Source organism: Rhinopithecus roxellana, chromosome 2 (assembly GCF_007565055.1).
Source record: "Rhinopithecus roxellana isolate Shanxi Qingling chromosome 2, ASM756505v1, whole genome shotgun sequence".
In the NCBI taxonomy this organism is placed as follows: domain Eukaryota; kingdom Metazoa; phylum Chordata; class Mammalia; order Primates; family Cercopithecidae; genus Rhinopithecus; species Rhinopithecus roxellana.
In genome coordinates this window covers 120,390,868-120,402,833 of record NC_044550.1, presented here as the reverse complement: position 1 = coordinate 120,402,833, position 11,966 = coordinate 120,390,868, and the positions used below count along the sequence as shown (strand labels likewise).

Here is an 11,966-nt window from a genome sequence, read left to right as displayed (position 1 = left end):
ATATTTTCTTGCTTTTCCATATTTCTTGTGTCCTCACATCAATATCTGCAAATCTGGTGTAATAGTCACCTCTTCCAAGTTTTTGAATTTGATTTTGTAGGGAAAGACGATTTTCTAAAGACATATCTATGGTTCCGTTTATGTAGGGCACTTTGGCTTTGATTCTGTGTGTGTACACTAGTATAGTCCCCATATAGTTTCTTCAGCTATAAACACATCTGTAGTGTCTGATTTTCTCAGTGGATTAGGTTGCAATTGTTAGTGGAGGACATGTTTAAAGTTTTGCTGAGGATGGGGACATCACACGGGCCAGTTCCCAGGCTCCATTGGTCACAGTGGCAGACTGAGTGTGCCTATCATTGGGCCCTGGGTGGTATCATAGGCACTGATGTTAGCAGGTCCAGGTGGGTGATTTTTGAACTCTGGGCAGCTTACTCAGGTGTGGGGACAGTGGCAATGGTTAATCATTCAAGTGGGAAGGTCTTTGAGTCCTTGGGCAGTGGGCATGATGTGGACAATGGCAGTAGCAGTGGTGGGACTACCCTCTGGCTTCTATGTGGTCTGTGCTGGTGTTGTAGAGACGAAGTTTCACCATGTTGGTCAGGATGGTCTCGATCTCCTGACCTCATGATCAGTCTGCCTCGACCTCCCAAAGTGCTGGGATTACAGGCTTGAGCCACCGTGACCGGCCCACTGTAGCAGTCTTATATTTGAAACTCTAGGAATCAACTACGTTCCAAAACAGCTAAATATGCAGGTCCAAACTATGAAGGTATTTTTTAAACTGCCACATTCACTCCGAAGCCCACTCACCTTCAGCATCCCCCAGATGAAGCACATGTACCGCTTAGCTAGATAACAATGAGGTGGCACACACACTGAACCGCTGATATCACAGGACAACTGCCTATAAAACTAAGACTGCTGACGCTGGGCTCCAGCTTCATTCTCACAGGTCATTATCTTCATCCGGGAGAGCAGTTGTCTGAGCAAACTCTAAGTCGTGCTCGTACTGTGCTGCCAAAGCTGGTCCATGACAACCTCCGGTGGGGCGAAAGCAGACATGGCAACAAATTCCAAGTTAGGGTCTCCAATGAGCTTCCTAGCAAGCCAGAGGAAGGGCTTTTCAAAGTTGTAGTTACTTTTGGCAGAAATGTCATAGTACTGAAGATTCTTCCTTCGGTGGAAGACAATGGATTTTGCCTTCACTTTCCTGTTCTTAATATCCACTTTGTTGCCACACAACATGATGGAGATGTTTTCACACACCATACCTGATCTCTATGCCAGGTAGGCACATTCTTGTAAGTAACTCTTGATGTTCTATCAAACATTATGATGGCATACTGGGCTTGGTTATAATAGCCATCTCTCAGTCCACCGAATTTCTCCTGGCCGGCTGTGTCCTATACATTGAACTTAATAGGTCCTCTGTTGGTGTGGAATACTGGGGGATGAACCTCAACACCTAAGGTGGTTATACACTTCTCAAATTCACCAGTCAAATGATGTTTCACTAAGGTCGTTTTCCCAGTACCACTGTCACCAACCAATACAAATTTGAACTGGACCTGGGGCTCTCCCTGGGCAGCTATCGTGGCTTTCTTTCCAGAAGCATCTACGCGCCTGTCTGCCTGAGCTCTTATTCCTTTTTTTTTTTTGAATAGAGTCTCACTGTGTCACCCAGGCTGGTTTGATATGGCTCACTGCTGCCTTAAACTCCTGGGCTCAAGCAATCCTCCTGCCTTAGCCTCCCAAGGAGCTGATACAATAGGCACGTGCCACCTTGCTTGGCTCAGTTTTTTTTTTTTTTTTTTTTTTTTTTGTGTAGAGACGGGATCTCTCTGCATTGCCCACGCTGGTCTCAAACCCCTGGCCTCAAGCAATCATCCAATCTCAGCCTTCTGAGTACTGGGATTACAAGTGTGAGCCACTGTGCCCAGCTCCTGTTTCTAGTTTCTTAAGGTACAAGTTGAGGTCATTGATTTGAGACCTTTCCACTGTTCTAATATGGATGTTCAGTGTTGTGGATTTACCTCCAAATGTTTCTTTAGCTGTGTCTCACAAAATTTAAAGTGTGTATTTTCTCTTTCATTCAATCCTACATAATTATAAATTTTCTATTTTTTTCTTTTATTCATGGATTATTTAAAAGGACATTGTTTAGTTTCAATATACTTGAGGATTTTCTAGATTTTTTTCTGTTTTTGATTTATAATCTAATTTATTGTGCTCATAGTACATACACTTTGCATGGTTTGAATCCTTTTAAATTTATGGAGGCATGTTTTGTGACCCAGAAAATGGTATGTTTTGGAAAATGTTTCATGTGCACTTGGGAAGAATATATTTTATAGTTTAGTATTGTGGGATGGATTATTCTGTAAATATCAATTAGGTCAAGTTGATTGATGGTGTTCAACTCATATTCTTACTGATTTTCTGTTTACTGGTTTTATCAATAACTGAAGAGGGATTTTTGAAATATCTGACTATAATTCTGAATTTGTCTCTTTTATATTGTACTTTGATCAGCTTTTGTTTCATGTGTTTTGATGCTCTGCCTCTTTATCATATGAAATGACCTTTTCATTCTCAATAATAACCTATGTTCTGAAATCTACTTTATCCTATTTTAATATAGCCATTTCATCTTTCTTTTCATAGTGTTAGCATGGTATATCTTTTTCCATTCATTTACTTTTGATCAATTTGTGTTTTATATCAACACTTTTTTTTTCTTCTGTAGCAGCATATAGAGTTGGGTCTTGCCTTTTATTTCTTAAATTCAGTCTGAGAATCTCTGCCTTTCACTGTGGTGTTTAGACCATTTACATTTAATGTGATCATTGATATGATGAGTCTAAATTTACCCTCTTGCTATTTTTTTCTATCTGTTCTTTGCCTATTATCTTTTTCTCTTTTTTTCTATTTTCTATTTCTTATCTTTTCCCATTTTTAAATAATTGACTACTTTATGCTTCTATTTTATATTCATTGTTGGCTTATTAGTTATAATGCTTTGCTGTGTAATTTTAGTGATAGCTTTGGTGTTTATAGAAAATATCTTTAACTTATTACACTCTACCTTCTAGTAACATACTGCTTCATATATTTATAAAAATACTACCACAGTATACTTCCATTTTCTCCTCCAAGCCTTTGCACCACTGTTGTCATACATTTTATTTCCACATATGTTATAAACCCCCCAAAATATTGTTATTATTTTTGCTTCATATAGTCACATATCTTTTAAAGATACTTAATTAGTAATAAAAATCATTTTAAAAACATGTAGTTACCATTTTTGGTGCTTTTAATTTGAGCACAGATTATTATTTCTATCTGTTATTTTTCTTCTGGCTGAAGGACTTCTTATGTCATTCCTTGTATTTAAGCTCTGTTGGTGATGAATTATTTCAATTTTTGTAAGCTTCAAAATGCAGTTTGGTTTTGAAAAATATATTCACTGTGTAAAAGATTATCGTTTGACTGATTTTTTTCAGTACTTTATATTTCTTTACTGTCATCTGCATTACATAATTTCTGATGAAAATCTAATGCCATCCTAATCTTTGTACCTCCCTACCCCACTCAGGACAACTGATGTTCCTTCGTATGTAATGTTTTTTTCCTTATGGCTACTTTTAAGATTTTTTTCTCTCTATCATCATAATTTTAAGCACTTTGATCATGTTGTGACTTGGTTTCTTTTTATTTATTTGTGTGTGTGTGTGTGCTTAGAGTTCATGGAGCATCTCTTGATTTGTGGACTTTTGTACTTCATTAAATTGAAAATATTTTGGTCATTATCTTTTCAAATATTACCTTGACCATTTTTTCTTTAATAACTCCAATTACATGCATATTAGACAAGTTGAATTAGTCAGTTAGCTCACTGATAACTGTTAAATCATTTTTAGTCATTGTGTTTTATTTGGGATAATTTCCACTATCTTCAAATTAACTAATATTTTCTTCTGCAATGAATAATCTGCCATTAATCTCATAGAGTGTATTTTTCTTCTTGAACATTCTAATTTTTTATTTCTAGATGTTTAGATTTGTGTTATGTTTTTATTTTTCATAATTCTGTTTAACATGTTCAATTTTACTTCTTGTTGTTTGAACATATGAAATATAGTTATAATAATTGTATAAATATCCATTTTCACTAATTCTAAAATCTATGTAATTTCTGTGTCAATTTTGATTAATTACTTTTTCTCATTATTGTTCATATTTTCCTGCTTTTTTGTATGCCTAATAATTTTTAATTAAATGCCAGACATTGTGAATTTTGCCTTGTGTTCTGGGTATTCTTGTAGTCCAACAAATCTTCTCAAATTTTGTGGTTTGAAGCACTTAAGTTATTTGGAAACAGTTTGATTTTAGCAGGTCTTTTTTTGAAGTGGGATCAAAGCAGAATTGAGTCTAAGGGCTATTTTTTTCCTAATACTATACTGATGCAAAACCCTTTTATGTACTTTATACAATGCTTTTGAAATGATGAGGTTTTAGACTTTGTTGATGAGAATATGAGCTATTCTTCTGTGTGAACTCTCAGTGTCTTTCCCTATTATCCTTTTAGGTTGTTCTTTTCCTGGTCTCAGTTATTTTTCGCACATGCATAAGCTAGTTAGTTCTTAGTTGAAGACTTAATGTGGACACTGCATATCTCTGAAGCCCTCTCCTCTTGTATCTCTGCTCTACAGAGTCTACTTGCTGTGTTATCCATAGGCTTCCAACCACATCTTCTCTACACAGGGTGACTACTGTACTCTGCCTATGTTTTTCTTTCTTGTGTCATGGCCTGGAAACTCTTTTTAGCTAGGCAATCATAGGACTCATTTTGTTCATTATTCCCATTTCTCAGAGATCAATGTTTTTTGTAGCATGAATTTTAATGTTTTGAAAATTATTGTTTCATATATTTTGTTGATCTAGTTGTTTCAGGAGTATAACTAGTGTATATGGTCTTTGTTACTTTGTCTTGGCAAGAAGCATACATTTCTGAGTATATATATATATTTTTTATGCAAGTTTGTAGACCTAACCATTGCTGCATTTATTAAAATCATGTGGAGAGCTTTTAAATAAGAACTTGTCTCTGAGATTCTGATTTAATTGGTCTAGAATGATGTTTGTGTTAAGTGCTTAAGTGTTATACCACTTATAACACTATTGTAGTTGTTTTAGTTCTCTGTTGCTTTATAATTGCCACAGATAACACTATTAAAAGTGTCGCTTACTTTAGCTAACTGATGACCATCAAAGTCCTTTAAGGGTTTGACTATTTATTCATTTAGTTTTAGAAATGGGGTCTTGCTATGCTGCTCAGGCTGAAGTGAACTGGTATGATCATAGCTTAGCTCACTACAGTCTGAACTTCTGGGCTTAAGTGAGCCTTCTGCCTCAGTGTCCCAAGTAGCTTGGACTACAGATATGTGCCACCATGCCCAGTGGTTTGCCTATATTTTGACATGTAAAATTAAGTCATGTCATTTGGTACTCTTAAAAAAATTAGGGTAGCTGAATGGGTGTTTATCTTACTCCATCAGGAAGATTTTGGTGCTGGATACAATGCAGTTGATGAGTAGTCCCACTTTTTTCTTACACTTAAATGACAGTTCACAACTTAAACACATTTCATGGGTCATACAAGGTCACATAACAAAATTAGAATTAGTATACTTTAAATTGGAAAGGAAACAGATCACTGTGATTTAATATTTAAATTTTAACTTGAAATTTTATACCCCTAAAAATACTGAAGTGCCCTACATTTTAAAACTTTATTAATTGAATCTTAACTTTAGGTTCTTTCTAACAGACACAACAATCATTATAACTTGATGCTGAAAATCTATCTGCCTAATATCCAACTTCATTCCAAAAGGCATAATACATTTTCCCAGAAGATTTCTACAATTACCCAATCTAGTTGGCTGTTTAGGCTGCTAACTTTGTTATGCTGGTGAATTCTATATGAGCTTTAGAAATGACCATCTTTAAGAAATTCTTGTGTACTGAATTACACATGTAGGTTACAAACAATTGTACTTTTTGGTTAGCACTGGGTATGATGTTGAGCATTTGAGACATCACTTACTCTGAGTTTTCAGGACCTAGCTAGACTGAATCCTTATCTATATTTCATTTTGCCCATAACATATTATTGTGAAATAAACAACAAAAACAAGTGAAAATAAACAACAGCAGCAGCAATGATGAGGAAGTGGAGTCATCACAAGGCCTAAATGTAGCAGGATATCAGAGAGAAAGTCTCTTTCCTTTAGGTTTGCTTTAGTGATGGTGTGGGACTTATATATAAAACATAAAATAAAATTTGCTAACATAGAAAAACCCCACTCCTAAAATCTGTTCATACTCCCTGATTTTTATATTTCCATTTATAGCATTATTATTTTTATAGTCACCTGACTAGGGTCAAAACTTTGGAGTAATCTTTTTCTTCTCTTTCTGTACGCTTTTAATCAATCACCCATTACAGCTACCTTTTATCAAAGCATCTAGTATCTGCCAGAAGCCTTTTATCATCTCTCATAATATACTGCAAAGTAAGTACTATTATTCCCATTTGCCAGATGAGAAAACAAAAGCTCAAATAAGTGAAATGGGTGACTCTGTGTCACTCAGTTTGTAAGCAAAAGAGTTGTAAATCAAGGCCAGGTTTATTTGTATCCCAGGCCCGTTTTTTTCTGCTTTATAAAGTTATATCCTTTATGAGATGATGACATTCTCTATGAAGTTTGTCTCTTGAAGAACCTTTATTATTATTTTTTAAGTCTCAGTAACATAAAATCATATTAATCATAATTCTTGGCTCATGACACATTCACCAGTGGTTCATTCATGGTCATCTTTTATTTGTTTGGTTTTCTATTTTGATACCATTATAACAATAATAATACTTCAGGAACAATAATAACAAATGGAATAAATAATAAAAGACTATGAATAGCCAAGCTAATCTTGAGAAATAACAAAGCTGGAGGCATCCTGTTAACCTGCTTTCAAAATATGTTACAAAGTTACAGTAATCAAAACGCTATGGCACTGCATAAAGAGAGGCACATCAACCAGAGGAACAGAATACAGAACCAAAAGTACACCTATGCATATGCAGTCAACTGATCATTGGCAACAGTACCAAAGATACACAAAGGAAAGAGGAGAGTCTCTTCCACATACAAAAGAATGATATTGGATGCTTATCTTTTATTTTTTTCTTTTAGATGGAGTTTCACTCTGTCACCCAGGCTGGAGTGCAGTGGCATAATCTCAGCTCACTGCAACCTCTACCTCCCAGGTTCAAGCAATTCTCCTGCCTCAGCCTCCCAAGTAGCTGGAACTACAGGCGCATGCCACCGTGCCTGGCTAATTTTTTGTATATTTAGTAGAGATGGGGTTTTACCATGTTAGCCAGGATGGTCTCAATCTCCTGACCTCATGATCCGCCCTCCTTGGCCTCACCATACATCCTAATCAACACAAAATGGAAAAAAGAATTAAAATTAAGACCTGAAACTATAAAAATCCTAGAAGAAAATTTAAGGGAAAGCTTCATGACATTGGTCTTGGCAATGATTTCATGGATATGACACAGGCAACAAAACCAAAAAACAAGTGGCACTACATCAAACCAAAAAGCTTCTGTACAGCAAAGGAAACAACAGAGGAAAAGGCAACCAATGGAATGAGAGAAAATATTTCTTTGAATCTCTTATATATTTTATTTCCTTTAATAGATGGCGAGCTTCTTGGATATAGGGATTATTTTGAATTTACTTGTGTATTTCCCATCAACATAATCATTTACTCTGGTTTGCCCTTAATTGTGGGACGGATGGATGTCCACTAACCCCAGGTGTTCTTCAGCACCAATCAATTACTTTTATTTTTCCTTCTCTAAGATTTTCTTCTTTTGTTTTCGTGACTCACTGTTTCTCCCTACCTGCTCATGGAATGTACTGATGGTGGTGGTGGTAATGGGGGTGGGAGGAGCAGAGATGAAAGAAGGAAGGAAGGGAAGTTTTCAATGTATAAAGCTATAGTCCCCAGTGGATATACAAGAAAGTGATATAAACACATTGACAATAACTCTGCTTGTTATTTCAAGGGTAAGAAGTGACTGAGATGTAAATAAGATCAATGAAAAGAACTCCCATTTCATATCACTTCTTATGTGCTATTTATGGTGCATCCTAGATGAGCAGCCATTCTTACTGCATCACGTAATATCTTGCCCTTGAATTGAGGACTGGAATGTAGTTCACATTATCTCCATTTTAAAGATGAAAATTATATTGACAAATATGTCTGAAAACTGGAGAATCCATTAAGAGGGCTCTCCCCTGTTTGATGTGGCACTGTCCTAACCACAGGCTTTCACAAACAAATACATTTCCTGAGGCTCTTTAATGTTTATTTTGTATATTCTCTTCCTTCTTTCAGGAGTTCAAATGTTGCTGCTGCTCTTTTGGAGCTCTTTGATTTCTGAGATACTGTTTGGGTCCAGGTTCTCCTCTTGCCAAGCTCAGTATTTGGAGCATTAAAGCAGTGTCAGACAAATGACACCTTATTTTATCATGTGAATTCTAGTTTTTTAGATCCATTTCAATTAAGTTGCTCAGAAAAAGTAGCTCTTTCTGACATTTATTTCAGATAAAATGCCACTAATAAAAACACTGTAGATTCATAGCTCAACCTGCTCTCCAACAATTTGTATATAGTGTTACCTACCACATGCTGCTTTTGCAGATTTACACCTTGCATCCTGAAGCCCTTAGGAAAGAGGGAGGGAACAAGGGCGGGGGAAAGAGTGGGGGCAGAGTGTGAGAGCAAGAGAGAGAGCGAGAGTGAGTGAGTGAGTGAGAGAGAGAGACTTTATTTTTAGCTCGACTTCTAAGTCAAGTTTAGGAAGGCAGAGAGAAAAGAATCACAAATGTTCATGACAGTGATGTCTAAGTGATGAAGTATGCCATGTTACTTATTAAGTTGTTCAGAATTTTAGTGACATTTCTCTTAAAATATAACCTACATGTTGAATGCACTTAAGAAAAATTCCAGAGAAAAGTTATTTCCAATGGTTTCTTTTTCCGTTTTTTTTTTTTTTTTTTTTTTTTTTGGTAGTGGTGGTGAGGGGTGTATGTTATCGATCTTATAATAGAAATAATGACTTCAACCGGGTTTTCTGAGAAAATTAATGACTGCCTAAGGTTAATGGTCTTCAATCTCCTGGTCAACCATTAATCCCCAGGAAATGCCCTGGGCCTTGATCATTATTGTATAAATAATGCAAAAGTGGGTATAGTTCTCTTGTCAGATGGGAAACACACACCACTCTTGTTCTCTCTCTTTATGACAATAAGAATAACATATTAGGAGAAAAAAACACAACAACTTTGCTCCAGTGCAAATAAATAGTCTTGTTTAAACAAAAATTATTAAACAGAATGTTGAACAAACTTAAACTCTGTATGTTTGAGTAGGAAATAATGGGTGACAGGAAGCTCAGAATTCTTAGACAGCTGTAGTTAGAGTTATGAGTGAGGTAAAATGGAGAGCCAAATATTGATTGAAGACAATGCGATTACTGTCATATTAGAGATTTCAAATTAGAATCAGAGTTAAATAAACACATAAGTGACTGCCTTAATGGCCGCAAACAAAAGATAGTGCTGGAAGTTACTTTTAAAAATAGAACCTGATAGTTTAATAAAAATATCTTAAGTAACTACGTGTTCTAAAATTTCAGATAAATATTGTGATGAATAGGATTATTTTTCTTATTTTAGAATATCAAAGGATTTTTATAGTCCTTTATGTGAGTTAATTTTGCATTCCAGGATTTTCAAGAAGGCAAATAGCAAAATGAAAAACACGTGCAGGAAATTAGTATAGCAGTAGCCCTCATCTGCCAAAGGGGATGCTACTGAGGTGGAGAAGTCTTCAGTAGGATTTTCTTACTTTGAATGGAAATGTGCTTGTGTAGCATTATCACGTGTCTCAGATTCAGCTGAAGGTCTTTACACCAAGTAGGTTCTCAGTAAACATTCGCAGCATAAGTACATGCCCTCCTGCCCAGAGAGATCCTTGTATGTTTGGGAGATTAGCTTTTTATCTCGGATCCATGTTCCAAGTGTTTTCTCCTAAATTGGCATTTATCTTTTACCTTATTATTATTATTTTTTACATGTAAAAGCTTATTTTTCTCCAGACTCTTTTTTTCCTCCCCTGGATTTCGAGTTTTATTTGGAAAGGCTTTACTCACATCCAGATTATAAAGGGATTCATTGATATTTTATTCTAGAACTTATAGGACTTAATTTCTTCTATATTTAAAATTTTTATATTAAGAAATTCCCCCTTTTATCTTTAGTTGACACATAATGTATGCATTTCTAGGACACAGAGTGGTATTTCAATATGCGTACATAATTCATTTTTTCAAATTTTGGGTTTCTGATTCACACAGGGTTTATCCTGGTGTTTGGTGTGAGGTGTGGGCTTCAATTGTATCTTCTTCCAAATGACTCTCCAGTTGTCACAATACTGTTTATTAAAAAGTCCATCCTGTTCTCACAGATGTGAGACACTATCTCAATTAATTATATTTTACATTTTTATATGTAGCTGGATTTGCCTTTAAACTTTCTATTCTGTTTTAATTGTCTAGTTGTTTATTTATATGCAATGTTTTGATGTAGAGAAGACCAAATCACTTCCCTCTTGGCTCCTCTTTATAGGGAGCTTGTCAGTTAATTTTGTATATTTTTCTATATGGATTTTAGAGCCAATTTGTCTAGACTTAGGAAAAATCTCATTTATATATATTTTTGGAGATCACATTACATACATGTGAACTAGAAGGATATTTGATATCAACATCAAGCACGGTCTTTCCATTTGTTCAGCTCTGCTTTTGTCTTTCAGAAGTGTTTGAAATATTCTTCGTATAGGTTTTGTACATTACTGTTAGATTTGTTTTTAATTTTACTTTTTGTTGATAGGTTAAACTTCTTTTTCTGTCATTATATCTTCTGAATGGCTATTACTCATATAGATATAATATCATTGATTTGGGTATTCTTAGTAAAGTCTCATACAATATGCAAATAAAGGTAATTTAACTTTTTCAATTCTTTTCTTTCTAATTCATTTCTCTTGTTTCATTGCATTAGCTAGTAAGTTTAATTCTGTGTTAAATAGGAAAGGCAGAATAGCAGACATCCTTGCATCATTCTGAATTTTTATGGGAAATGCCTGTAGTGTTTACCTAGGAAGTAATATGCCAGATTTAGAGCTGCAGAAAATATATTTTTATCAATTTAAAGAAAAATCCTTTTTCTGTTTTACAAAGTATTTTATCAGAAATGGGTTTTGGATTTTATTAAAGTGTTTTTTCAGTGTTTATGACAATAGTCAAATAATTTTTTCTTTAGATCTTTTAAAATTGTGCTTATACTAAAGGATTTTCTATTATTAAACCACTCTGGCACTCATGTAATAAACTCTGCTTGACCATGATATATTAATTTTGTAATGTACTGTTGGATTCTGTTTCCTAACCTTTGGTTTATGATTTTATTTATTTAGTGAAATTTTATTTATTTGCTTTTAAAATTTTATTTTATTTTTAAAATTGACAAATAATAATTGTACATGTTCCTGGGGTACATAATGGAGTTTCAATATATATAATATAGGGTGATCAGATCAGGATAATTAGCACATCTGTCATCTCATACATTTATCATTTCTGTTGGGAACTTTCAATATCCTCCTCCTAGCTATTTGAAACTATATAATGTACTGTTGTTAACTATAGTCATTCTACAGTGTTATAGAACACCAAAATTTATTCCTCCCATCTAGCTATAATTTTGTAACCTTTAATAAATCTCTCCTCACCCTTCCCTTCTCCCTAGCCTCCCAGC

At 34.8% G+C, this 11,966-nt stretch overlaps 1 pseudogene; it reads right to left on the bottom strand.

The window, feature by feature from the left end:
- Nucleotides 1-949: 949 nt before the first annotated feature.
- LOC104662879 lies at nt 950-10,024 on the bottom strand (annotated as a pseudogene).
- Between the last annotated feature and the right edge of the window lie 1,942 nt (nt 10,025-11,966).